We start from the raw sequence: 13,923 nt of genomic DNA on the forward strand, positions 1-13,923 counted from the left end.
GGAGCATTGTATTTTTTTATTTTACTCTATTTTTTCCCCCTAATCATCTATAGTCATTTACTTCATGCACAGTCATTAAAAACAAACAAATTAACACACTGGGAGAGTAAAACGCCTCACCTTTTTTTTCTATCAAAATTTCATATTAATATGCTTATATTTGATAAATGTGAATGTAATCTAGAGGCAGCTGAAATCGTCCTCCAAGTTGAGTGTATTGATTTTTCTTTCTCTTTCATCCAATAACATGGTTAGACAGCTGCTCACTATTAGTTGTTTGTTTTTTGGGTTTTTTTTCCAGATAATGCAGCTAGTCATCATCACCACTGACATCCACTGAGCTCTTCCAGTCTGCCAAGCACTGGTACAGAGCGCTCCATGTATTAATTTGTTGAACTGTCACAATAATCCTGTGAGGTAGGTATTATTATTAATGTCATTTTACCGTTGAAGAAATAGAGGCTGGTGAGGTTTAACTATCTTGTGCAAGCTGGGTCACACAGCTAGCAAGTGATGGAACTGAGCTATGTCTCTGGCCATCTGACTTCAGATTCTGCATAGGAAAGAGGAAGGGAGTGGAACTAGTTCGTGGTTTAAGGTTTTTACTTTATTTCATAGTTGGCATATACACTTTTGTCTAATTGAAAGGTGACTAAAGGCATCTGGGTCTGGTTGATGTGTTGGTTGAAAATTACTATTATTATGAGGATGATTATTATAGTATTTAGTAATTATGCAGTGCTTTATACTTCAAAGAGCTGTTCTTTATAATCATTTATTAGCTATGTCTCACAACGTCTCTACAATATAAAGATGCACTTATCATGCATTTTTGCAGATGGAGAAACTGAGGCAGAGTAGGATAGGCTATATCTTCATAAGAAAGTGTGAAGGTAGTATGCAACTTAAATTCCTGAGACTCCATTCATGGTTCTTTCTCAACTGACTCAAGGATAACTGTGGAATCTTAGCTTAGGTTCTCTAGGAATCAGACCCTGAAACAAGGATGTGAATGAAAATGGTCTGTTTGGGAACTGCAGCTAACATCCTTAAGGAAATGGGATAGTTGTAAAGGAAGTAACGTCAGTCAGTAAAGAGTATGCTGTTGATTTACAATGTTGTGTTAGTTTTGGGTGTACAGCAAAGTGAATCAGTTATACATATACATATATCCATTCTTTTCCAGATTCTTTTCCCATATAGGTTATTACAGAATATTGTAAATCTATCTTATTTCAATAAAAATTTTAAAAAAAATTCCTGAGACTTGCTAAACAGCTCATTTTGGACAACAACAGAAGTTTAATTCTTTAAAACTCTTAAGGAAAATGTAAGTTCCAAAATTTTTTCCCAGTTTTAATTAAATGTAAAATATGCTGATGACATATTTGAATGTTGATGGAATGTTGATTGACATTCCTCTATTTTTGAGCTTTTACTGCATTTGTGTCAATGTGACATTTTTGCTCAAATTCAGCCTTGCTATCTCCCATTTCTCCACACAAGCATAATTTGACTACAGATATTGGTTTCCACTGTCAATATTATATTGCTTCAAAGTGCTTCCATTGTCTTTAAAAGATGCCTTTTGTTCACCAAATGCATAAGACTCTTCATGATAATTTGCAATAAAAACAAACTTTGTGAAAGAATTATATTGGAATTAAAGGAAGTCTTAGACATCTGGCACTTTGTACACTTCAAAACTGAAGATTATAAACATGTCAGTATGACTTGGGTTGGGAGGGGGAGAGAGATGAGAAGGATCTGTGTGGGTTTAATATAGCAGCCTATAAAAGGCTTGGAAGAGATACATGCACTCTTCTATAAATCTGGTAGTCTCTTTGAGTTGGGAGGCAGTCACGGCCATAGCACATGGGAGAGGCTCAATAAATATTAATTTAGTGGTTAAGACCATGTTTCCGGAGACAGACTGCCTGGGTTCTAATCCTGGCTCCATTACTTGCTTGCTACCTGAACTAGCTGTGCTTGTGTTTCTCCATACAGGAAAAAAAAAAAAATCACAATCCATAAAGTTAGTTTATCATGAAGCTTATTCAAATATTTGTTATTATTTGTCGTTTCTGTTTCCAAGGCAGTTGACAAACAACATTAGCTACAATGCCTGTAGAATGTTGGTGGTAATCATATTTATAATGTGATGTCTGCACTTACTTGGCTTGTTTAGAAATGGCACAAGATGGTACCCCATGATTTTCTACCTCAGAAAAACAATTTAAAATTACCTCAGGGCTTCCCTGGTGGCGCAGTGGTTGAGAGTCCGCCTGCCAATGCAGGGGACGCGGGTTCGTGCCCCGGTCCGGGAAGATCCCACATGCCGCGGAGCGGCTGCGCCTGTGAGCCATGGCCGCTGAGCCTGCGCGTCCGGAGCCTGTGCTCCGCGACGGGAGAGGCCACAGTGGTGAGAGGCCCGCGTACCGCAAAAAAAAAAAAAAAAATTACCTCAGAATACACTGAACTAAATCATTAAGAACACATGTAAAATCTACAAGGCAAAATTCTATACTTGTTTCTCTAAAACATCCATATGATCCCACACACCAGTGGCTCCAAACTCAGCACTTGACATGAAGATTTCACACATGAGTGGAGCCAACTCATTGTACGACCTGAATGGAGAGTTGCACCTGAGCTAAAGATGCCAACACCTTGTGGGATGCATGCCCAGTTTGCTGGTGTCCAAATTTTCAAGAGATGCCAGAAATTGGGATTTTTATTTTATGTGACATTTCTCATTTTAAAATTTTTGGCTCAGTTTATTTCTTGATACAGAACTCTGTGGGTCAAACAGCACATTTGAGGCCATTTGTCAAATCTCTGCCAACTATACTAGTACATATCTATGAGTACACCGTGCTGTTATTCAAATTAGCAAGTGTTTTTTAAGCACTTGTGCCAAGACATGAATAAAAGGTAAAGAAGACAAAATATGACAAAGCCTTCATGAAACTCACAAGTCTAGCGGGGAGATGGGCAATAATGTCACAGAAGAGAGTGAAAAATAGTAGAGTGTGGAACCCAGGACTTAAGCCTGGTGATTTAAGTATTTGATCAGTCCTACGTTAAAACAAACAAAAAACACAAAGAACCCCATTATTTGAAAGGTTGGCAAACTGGTGGACACCCAAGTAGATGGTTCTTTTGTTTAACAAAACACCTTAATGGATTTTTGGGGCGGGAGCTATGCATAGACAGGGCTACAGCCTTGCACAGTTCCAGGGGGACCATTCCTATTGTCGCCTGTGCAATTGGCACCCCCTCGAGCACCATTCAGGTTGTATTCTTTGTGAATGGTACCCCCTGGAATTGTGCAACTTGGCGACTCTGTCAACAAAGATAGGCCTGGAGTCTGGTCTGAGAGGAGGATTGAGAGCTAAATCCTTCTACATAATAAAGTGGGAGGAATTTTAAGTCTTTGCCTAGTGGGTGGAGGCAGGAGGGTGGAGGGGTGCTTGTTATGGGGAGAAGAAAGGGTTTGGAGAAAAGATCTCTAGGATGTGGATGGGCCAACAGTTTGGCAACAACCTGGAGCCTATGAACCTGTTGAGAGATTTCTTGTAATTTTTAAGAGAAACACATATAATCCTCTGTCATCCTCTTTAACCTCCAGTAGATACTGACAAATTAAGTCAAAAGGCTTTTTCTTTGGCATCAGCTATAGTTTTTGAACCTCTTATGTATGAATCAGGAGATAACCAGGAAAGATTCAATGCTCAGGCTCACATAGTAACACTTGGCTAAACATATTAATATTATAATAACTTGTCTTTTTACTGTTTTTCTTAAAAAACTCAGAGCACTTACACTTTTATTTCTTCATTTGTTCTAACGTTCCAGTGTGGGAGGGGCAGATTTATGATAACATTATTTATAGATGGAGAAATTGACATAGAGATTAAATTGCTTACTGAATGTTGCATAGTTGTGGTGGTGAAGCCCACAGTGGAATTTGGTTCTCCAAGCTCCTGCTATGAGGTGGAGTGATCATGAGTTTTGGAATTAGAGGGATCTTTGTTTGAACAACCCTGATTTCTGCCCCTTAATAAGAATGTGGCCTTAAGTCAATTACTTCACCTAAGCCTCAGTTTTTCTCTTCTGTACAATTAAGGCCATGAAACCTCATGGCAGTGCAGTGAAGATCAATTTAGAAAATGCATGTTAAGCCCTGGCACAGAGAAGTTCCCAAGTGAGATTAGTTCCACCCCCAACCCAGTATTATCTGGTTAAATTTCAGTACAAATTGAAAGTAATCAAAAAAGAATCCTCCATTATTTTTTTTTCTAGCCTCCTCTCCCACTGAGAGCAAAACATGAATAAAAATGCTTCAATAGATCATTTAATTCATTGGGAAGAACTTTTGCTTCAGTAGAGTTATTTCTGTTGGGGATAATTAGAAAAAAAAAAGAGGGTTATGTGGAAGACAAGATAGTAGAATGCAGAGGTTCTAAAACTGGAGAATGTTTTAGAATCACTAGGAAGGCCTGTCTGAACACAGATGGCAGGACCCCACGCCAGACTTTCCGATTCACAAGTTCTGGAGTGAGGCCTAATAATTTGCATTTGTAACAAGTTCAAAGATGATGTTGATGATACTAGTCCAGGGACTACACCTCAGAGAAGCACCAGTATGGTTAAGTGAAATTCTGGGGGTGAGGTTCAGCACTCTGTGTTTTAACATGACCTTCAGGTGATTCTGATGCACTCTCAAGATTGAGAACTGTTGGCACAGTGGTGAAGAGCAGCTGAGGAGAAAGACTCACATTCAAATCCTGGCTGCACCATTTACTAGTTAGATGACCAGATTCAGTAACAAACCTTTAGCACTCCTGCGTCCAGCAGGGAGCCTGACAATGTCTGTGATTCAGGATTCCCTCTCACTATCCCTGTAAGCCCTTGGTGGAAAGAGAAGTTAGTGAGTCCTGCCAACCCAGGCTCTGTTTTTTACTTCTTCACACTCCAAGGCACGAAAGGCTGGTAAATTTGGGTATTACAGAAGTATTTACAAACACTTCTGTGATCACACACACAAAAATAACACAGCGCTGTAATAAAAGCCAAAAGCAAAGGCATTGTTTGCATCTTAAATTTGTAATAACGGGTTCTGAACTATTTCTATTTCCCCTGCCTTGCTTAGTGACAATTTTGAAAAATCTTCCTCTTCCTCCCCCTCAGTTTTTAGAGATGTTTTGCAGATAGTATGCATGCTAAACACCCCCATACCCCCCCAAAATCTGGACTCAGATACAGAAACTACCTCAGATGTTCGGTGCCTTCCTGATTTTGTGGCTGAGGAATCCCTTTTTCTTTTTCCCCCTCCTTTCCCTGCCTGGCATCTGACTCTGGTTCCTCAAACTGTCTCAGCTCACAGCCTCACAAGTATCCAGGCTGGCCCCAGGACATTCTTTGTCTCACCTACCTTCATTTTTCCCATTGCAAAAACCTCTACTCTTTATTTCCTTAACTAACCTTTTCTATTGTCTATTGCTAACCCATATTTTTTCAAATTACCCCCTGCTAGAGTGACTCCACTGGAGGAAAAACTGTTCCTGTTAATGATGAGGCATGAGAATTGTTGATTTTTACTCAGTCGTACTTTGGTACTAGGTACACCACTGTTTATCAAGCATTTTTATTTTGAATTCCCGTAACAATCCAGAGATGATTATATATGTGCATACACACAAACACACATCAAATATATCAAATATATTACAAATGAGGAAACAGGCTTGGAGAGGTCAAGCAACTTGCCCACGCTGAAAAAGTAAAAGTATTAAATAACAGGATCCAGGTAGTAAGATTCCAGAGTCTCCCAGCTCTTGGCCTCAAGTGATGATGGAATATAGGAATATAATTTGGTTCCTGCCCTTGAAGAACTTAAAAATCGTGTTAGGGATAGGTGAAATTTATACACACAACATGAGTGAAAATAAAATCAAGAACCGAAGTTTGTGGTGTTGGGTTTGGTATCTTTGACCGGTTTCCTCCTCTGCAAGACGTAGATAATAGCACCAACCTCAAGGGATTTGAGGACGATTAACTGAGTTAAGCACCGAAGCGCTTAATACAGTGTGTATCACGCAGTTAGTGGTCAATAAATGTTAACTATCATTATTTTTAAAGGAGGTAGATTGGAGTGGTAAGAATACTGGAAGAGTCGGAGGGCAGGGTGTAGGCGCTGGATCCTTGCACCTAAATTTTCTGAGACCCGGGTTTCCTCCTCTGTACAATCAGGTGGTCTGAGTGGAACATGTCGAAGAGTGGTAAAGGATACAGCCAGAGTTTGGGGAAACGAGGGGCCACGGGGCAGAAAGAGTTAGCGACCAGCCCGGGGTCGGACTTGCGGGAGCCCTCGGAGAAGCCCAGCCCCTCCCCGCCCCGCCCCACTTCGCTCCGCCCCGCCCCGCCCCGCCTCGGAGGCCCTGGCAGCTCCAGCCCGGGAGCAGTTCCGGTGCCAAAACCCTTCCCTCCCCCGCTCCCCCGGAAGTGCTTTTCCAGGGTTCGGGCCGGAGAGAGGCCTTGTAGGTACAGACGCTGAGGCTCGGTCGGCTCCGAGGAGGGCCTCTTTCCCGGGTGGGAGTCCGGGGTTCCGCGCCCGCCAACCCGCGCCTTGCCCCCTCCCAGCTCCCGGGCCGACGGTGAGTGGCCGGCGGAGTGAACTGCGACGGCCGCGGGCCGCGTCGGGGCTGGCGCTCTCGGGCCCCCGCTGCCCGCTCCGGGCTGCGGGCTGGGCTGTCGGGGTTCGAGAAAGGGGGTTGTCGACCGTCGCGGTCTTCGCCCAGCCCTCGGGGCGGGAAGGAGCGGGCGGTGGGGCCGTGGGGTGGGCGGGGCGGAGCCGGGGAGGGGGTTCCCGGAGCTGTTGTTGCTGTTGGGACTTGAAAGTAAGAATGGGCTGGGCCTCCGTCCATCCAACCCCCTCATTTCTGCTCCCCCAAATCGTCGCGCTGCCTCTCGGATTTGGTTTTCTCTGTCCGACCCGGGTCTGGGAATCTGGACGTCAGACCCAGTCTTGGGCTCTAGTTCCCGACTGCCGCGACCTCTGGGTCTGTCCTCGGGCTCAGTAATTAGCTGGGGTCCCAGAGGTGGTGTCTCCTTGGTCCCAGGGCGGGGCGAAGCGTGTGTAGATACCGGAGATCTTTTGCAAGGCTTTACATCTAGACCCGCTTAGGTGTTGCCTACGGTCGATTTGGACTGCGCTTGGGACGGGTTCTGGATACGTAGGTCAGTGTGGCACCACCGTGCCTCCGATGATCTTTACTCACTCGAAAGCTTACTCAAGCTGTTGTTGAAGTCACTTCTTAAAAAAACAACTTGCTTGAGGAAAATCGGGACCTCAGGTAAATTCCCTTATTTTCTTGGCAGACGTAAAAAATGATGCTTTCTCTAATCTACATTCCTAATTCTGTGGCTCTCAGAAGTCACAGTTGGTTGATGAGCTTAGTCTGCGTTTGTTGCACAAATTGACTGTAAAGGGTTGGAGAATTATTATTCCCCCTCTTTCCCGAATTTTGTATACTTGGAATTGTCATTTTCCTTAACAGTTCATATTTGGAATTGTCATTTTCCTTAACTTTTAAAGAAAAATTGTTCTCTGTAACTCCAAGGAGGTTCCTTAGACTGTTTCAGCTGTTCCTGCAATGCAGAGGTTCACACAGGTGGGCAGAGGTGTTTTGTTTTTTGTCTTTAGTTGTTGTTGTTTTTTAATTTATAGTATGAGGTGTTTACTTCGGATAAATCGAGCATTTCCTAGAGGAGAAAGTGATGTAGGTAGTTGTTTTTAGTGAACAGATTTTAGGTAATAAACTACTCCTGAAAGGTTTGTAGGAATTAGGATTTTCCACATTTAATGGTGATTTTTAAATTATGATCATAAGGGAATGCAGTTACTGCAGATTTTGACTACCAGTAGATGACCATTGTTTTTGCAGTGTAAAGTATATGCACACCATCTTTGTGAAACCAGTGACACTTGCCTGCACTTCTCATCTTGTGCTTATATTAGGACTTATGCTGTAGTTTTTTGGGGGTACTTATCTCATTTTCTCACCTCCCACAACTGGAAGGGGAGGTAGTCTCATGAATTAGGGAAAATAGACTGAAGTGACAAGTTCAGGGAACTCTCTTATGCAAAAGAAGATTTATTTCAGGGTTGTTGATCTTCAACAGGCAAAGGGTGGATGATTTTTAAAGTCCCTGGAAAAAATTGTGGAGTGAAAATTAGTTGCTCAACTTTTAGATTTAGATGAAAACTGTAGATTCTTAGCTATTTGAAATGCTCTAATTGTTTAGAGCCTATGGTTGGAATATTGGAATTGAGAGAATCTGGAAACGGAGTCAAATTAGATACGGTTGTGGATCTGTACTGAAGGTATGATAGTTAATGTGTTTTGAAGGGAGGGATTTCAAGAATTGTAAGAACAGAAAAAGGTAATTGGGGAGAATCAGAAACCCTTAGTAAATTTAATTATGTTTAGTTCAACAGATACTGAACATTTACATTGGAGATTATATCATTCAAGTCAATTCAACAGATATTGCTATGTTAGGCATCAGGCTATGTTAGGCAACCATGTAGGAGCAAGTAAAGATACAGCCCTTACAGCTAAGCTTCATGTTTTTGGCAATAATTTTTTTAACGTTTGTCAGAAATCATGGAGAGCATATTAAATATTTAGGCATATTAAAATATTTTTCTAATTGGAGGTGAGTTCTTTGTGCTTCATGAAAATCACTGCTAGGCATTATAGGATGCAAAGATTAAATCTTGGGTCTTTAGGAATTTGAAATCTAGAAGGGGATGTCAGATATTTGTATAAAAATTTACAGCATATAGAAATATACGTTAATACTACATGAGTGGTTTGATCTAAAGTTTGGAGTTGTACGAAAGGAAAATGGATTCATTCTTAGCTAGAGTAACATGGAAAGTGGTGGAGGTATAGGTATATTATAAATATATATATAATACTTATAAAGTTAGCTCTGAAGCTCTTATTTATTGAGCATTTAGTGTATACCAGGCTCTATGCTAGTTGCTTTACATACATTTTCTAAGCCTCATAAGCATATTTCTTAATAACATCTAAGCATATTTCTTAATAATGAGGGCACTGATACCCTGATACCTGGGTAACTTATCCAGGCTATGTAGCTAGCAGGTAACTGAGCCCCAATTTGAATCTAGGTCTGCCTGGTGCGAAAGCCTGTGTGTTTTCGCTACAGCATGCTACCTTGCAATAAACCAGCAGCTTGAGTTCAACACTGCAGAAGGTAAGACTTTTCTAAGCCAAAAGTTTAGGGGCTGGGAGTAGGTGGATGAAGAAAGCTTTTTAAATAAAGGTTATGATGTGAGCACAAATGTGGAGGTGGGAGAGTTCATTGTGTCCTCAGAGGAAAGTTAGTGGACCAGATTACCTAGAATATAGGGTTCATTTTTGGGAATAAGCGATGAGGTTTGAAATTTAAATTGGGGCTGGATTGTGGAACATGTTTAAATGCTGTATTTAGGAGTATTTGGGAAGTAATGAGAAACTACCAAGGTCTAATAGTGTAGTGTGTAGAATGATTTGTTGTAGACAGCTGACTTTCAATAGAGTATAAATAATAGGCAAGGGCAGTGGTATTGGTATGATTTACTAGGTGGATGGGAGGAGGGATTGTTGGGAATGGTTTGGAGGAAGTGGAGGTTGAAGATTACACTCATTTTAAGTGTGGGTGATGGCAATGGTGGTACTATTACTAGAAATATGGACAAGAAGGTGCATAATGAGATCAGTTTTGAATATGGTGAGTTTTTTATATACTTGCCAAACACTGGAAATGCTCAGAGATTTTTGGAAATATGGGTTTGTAGTTCATGAGAGAGGTCAGTGCTAGGCATACATTAAACGTGTGTAGAGAATAATATAAACAGATGTATTAGTTGAATCTGTATATGAAGATGAAAGAGCCAAGGGAGAGTTTAGATGGAAAGAAAGAAAAAAACCCTTTATTTTAGATGGCATTTATTTAAAACAGAAGGAAAAGACACTAAATAGATAATTTTATTCAGTGGGTAAAAACTTGATAGTCTGTGTACTGCTCACTCACACTGCAGATTCAGATGGAGTAGAAAAGAATCCGATCATTGAAAATCTAATTGGGAAACAAAACTTTCTTGCCGTTAATAGTAAGAATACTGTGCTATCATTACTGTATTTTAGAGAGGAAGAACTATTTCAGACTCATTTGGTTCAGGGTGTTAGTCTTTGGTTACTGTAGAGCTGTTTGTTTGTTCCTTTTGGACATTTGTTGGCAAGTGATATGGAAGCAATTCTCTGATATTGCTTTTTATTCTCTTTAAGTATTCTCTTTATTTATATGTATGACTTTCAATTTTGGTTTCAATATCAAGAACTTCTGATTATTCAAAGATAATTTTTGTGCCTTCTGTTACTACTGGCTGCTAATAGTGCTTTTCATAGAAAATGGTATTTAATTACATATTTTTCTTTCAACTCTCTTTTATAAGTACTTTTGATTAACATAAGTAGTTTTGTCTCTAATGTTTGGACTATCTTAGAGAGATAGAATGATAAGACACTTTTTATCCATCATATAATGATATGTATATAAAAACTATATATTTTAATTTGGAAACTAAGAACTATAGATTTATAGAACTTGGTGTGGTTTTCTGTTTAGATATTTAATTTAAGGGAACCTGTGTATCAATGTGTAAAAGATTGTAATTATTTGCAGAATGAGGCTTAGAGTTGTAACTTTTTGAGGGCAAGTTGATTATTTTTAGACTGAGTTACCATGGAAGTGTTTATTTCCTTCTTGATCATTCATACATTCCTTTTGTTTTTAGGAATATGGCTTTCACTCTGTGAAAGCCAGGCACTTGGGAACACGGAGGAGTCCTGTGTCAGTGTTGTCGGAGGCAGGGGTTTGTGTGTGCTTTGTCTGGGCTGGTTAGCTTAGTTGCCTTGAGCCTGCTATTCATGAGGCAAAGGTCAGGAGTTCCATTTAGCTTCAGTCTGAGTGATGGCCAGGGAGTACACCTCTCACTCCTGCCAGCTGTCTTGGAAATTCCTCGGTTGTCCTTGGTCACAAAGGTGACTGGGTTGGGATGGATCTTTTTACCACTGGAAGAATATTAGAGGAAATTTAGCATGATGGTTAGGAACTCTGACTCTGGAATCAGACAGACCCGTGTCAAAATTCTTGGTCTGTGACCTTGGGAGAGTCCCTAAACCCCTCCAAGCCTCGATTTCCTCGTTATTGAATAGGTTAATATTTGGTTTGGGCATGTGCTACCATTGCTTTCTTTTTCCAAGTGGGAGTTAGCTGCTTTGACCCGTGGTTCCCAAATGTTGGACTGTGGAGCGGTGTCAGTCCATGATAAAGTTTTCACTTGTCTGAAGTGAAATGAGAATGAGTGAACTTCTCATAAACCTACACTTATTTAATTTAGAAGATAATATTTTTTTTCTAAAATTATCTCTTACCATTTTTGGTATAAGCATATTAGGTTTTTTTTTAAATGAAATAATGGTGATAGTAATTGGTAGTTATTTTCTTTTTAAATGTCTTTGGCAGAATAAAAGTTGGCAACTCTGTGTTCGTTCCCCCCGCCTCCCACCTTTTTTGTCACCTAAAGATTACGACTTTGTGAAATCTGAAAATCTTGGTTTAAACAGAGCCAGGGGCTTCCCTGGTGGCGCAGCGGTTGAGAGTCGCCTGCCGATGCAGGGGACACGGGTTCGTGCCCCGGTCCGGGAAGATCCCACATGCCACGGAGCGGCTGGGCCCGTGAGCCATGGCCGCTGAGCCTGCGCGTCCGGAGCCTGTGCTCCGCAACGGGAGAGGCCACGACAGTGAGAGGCCCGCGTACCGCAAGAAACAAAAACAAAAAAAACCAAAAAAGAAAAAACAAACAAACAGAGCCAGGAGATTTGGGGGAGAGTACTCATCCAACATATTTATGCATATTCAAGTTAGGTTTGGGGTACATTCTACCCTTCGACTACGCTACAGGGGCTGTATTGTGATTCTCACCTCCATTGCATCTAATTTTGTAAAGTTTTACATTAATACTTATGGCACATTTCAAGGAGCAGTTCAGATTGTTTTCAGTTGAGTTCAAACAAGTTGCTCCAAATTATTTGTTTAAAGCTGTGTTTCTCAACCGGAGTCCCACGAGGAGACCAGCGAACCGTGGGGGCCGCTGCTGTAAGTCATCCTCTGTTGATGAGCCAGGGAGACAAATACCTCGCCTTTGACATAGTGAAGTAGCAGAAAGTGGCTTTCCTTTTCACCTCTCCTGCAGGATCGTTGAAGCTAGAGTGAGAAAATCTTCGTTTAATATAGCATGTAAACCTTGTACACATATTGGTATTCAGAATGCTTTCTAGAGAAAGAGAATGGTTCAGTACTTTGCATAATGGGTTATGTAAGTGAAGCCCCAGAAGTCCTCCTGGGGACACAAAACAATTATTAGCATAAGTGTTTATTGAAATTGCATTCAGCTGTTTAGATGAGAAGCTTATTGACCCCCTGGTTCACTTAGAGTTGGGGGAAAACTTAAATTGCAAACCTAGCCTAAGTGACTGTTAAATTAAGGCTTAATATTTGTTTCCTTCGAATCTTTTTGGTTAGGTAGTTTAAAAAATTCGAGTGCTATAGAAATACTTAATTTGTGTTAGAATGCCTAAAGCAAAATGTTCAGGTTCAGCTGAAACAGCTTAGGCCCTCTGTCCTTTGATTTTAAAGACAGTGGACGTTTGTTGTGTTAGGTATTAAGGATGCTATTGTTTTATAGAGTTTTGTTGTACATCATTGTTTCTGTTAAATAAAAAAATCATGTAGAATTCATTTATTTTAAGAATGCTTAAATTTCTCCTCTGAAGTGCTGCTGATGGCAGAAATGAATGGTATGTTCAGAAGTCTGGAGGTACGGCCCAGAGTGTCCCGCTATAAGTAGAAAATTTCATGATGCCTATAGCGTTTTGTTTTTAAAAATTCATATGAATTTTGCATTTTGCTATTTTATATGTATGTAAACAGTATTTTAAAGTACTGCCAACTAAAGTTGGTGCCCCCAAGAAGGGTCATGTGTTCATCCTGTGGATTTTTGTATCCTTTTGATGTGGCTTGTATTACAATTTAGTAGCACTGTGTTTAACTATTTAATTTTGGCTCATTAAAAAAAAAATCCTGTGTTCTGATGATTTTGGTGAGACATGGGAGATGGTGAAGAGGTCCTCACACTTTCTACATATTTCTTAACAAACAGCAAACTATTTTAAAATACTACTAAGGAGCTGTAGTTTCATAGAAATAAAGTGACTTTGAAAGGAGATTTAATAATTATAAAAGTAAGAACATCTGAAAATTTAAGATTATTCAATTATCAGTATATTTCTAATGTTATGAAAATATAGCAGCATTGTCTAAAACACTTACTGCAGTGATGGAAATATTCTGTATCTGCATTATTTAATATAGTGGACCTCAAATGGCTACTGAGCACTTAAAGTGTGTCTAGTGTTACAGAGGAACTGAATTTTAAATTTTATTTAATTTTAATTAACTTTAAGTGTGAACAGCCCCTTGTGGCTACTGTATTAGTGCCACTCTCTAGGGTTAGGAAGACAAGAGGGGGAAGAGAGGTTAGGAATCTTCATGCCTCCCCTCAGCTCAGTTATAGGCAACGATTAGGCACTCAATAGGTAGTTGTTAAATAAAATAATGAATCTTTTTTAATTCTTTCAATTTTAAATACCAAGGTCTGGGACATATTCTAGATTTTTAGGGAATGATGACTAACCTTTCAGGTTTTTTCTTGTGTTGATTTTTAAGATTTACTTTTATTACAAAAGCATATAGGATAATAAATGTACAACTTAAATAATTATA

The 13,923-nt window shown here is 40.1% G+C and overlaps 2 protein-coding genes across 2 annotated transcripts in view; both read left to right on the forward strand.

The window, feature by feature from the left end:
- The window catches only part of YEATS4 (YEATS domain containing 4), a 134,396-nt gene that overhangs the window by 84,020 nt on the left and 36,453 nt on the right, over positions 1–13,923 (forward strand). The window lies entirely within an intron of this gene.
- Positions 6,513–13,923, forward strand: part of FRS2 (fibroblast growth factor receptor substrate 2) — a 121,311-nt gene continuing 113,900 nt past the window's right edge. Inside the window, exon 1 of the mRNA XM_027106994.1 lies at positions 6,513–6,659. The gene's annotated coding sequence lies outside the window, so the exon portion shown is untranslated. The remainder of the gene's footprint in view (positions 6,660–13,923) is intronic.

The sequence above is a fragment of the Aethalodelphis obliquidens genome, unplaced genomic scaffold (assembly GCF_003676395.1).
Source record: "Aethalodelphis obliquidens isolate GAN/ISIS:26980383/991018 unplaced genomic scaffold, ASM367639v1 scaffold8, whole genome shotgun sequence".
Classification (NCBI taxonomy): Eukaryota; Metazoa; Chordata; class Mammalia; order Artiodactyla; family Delphinidae; genus Aethalodelphis; species Aethalodelphis obliquidens.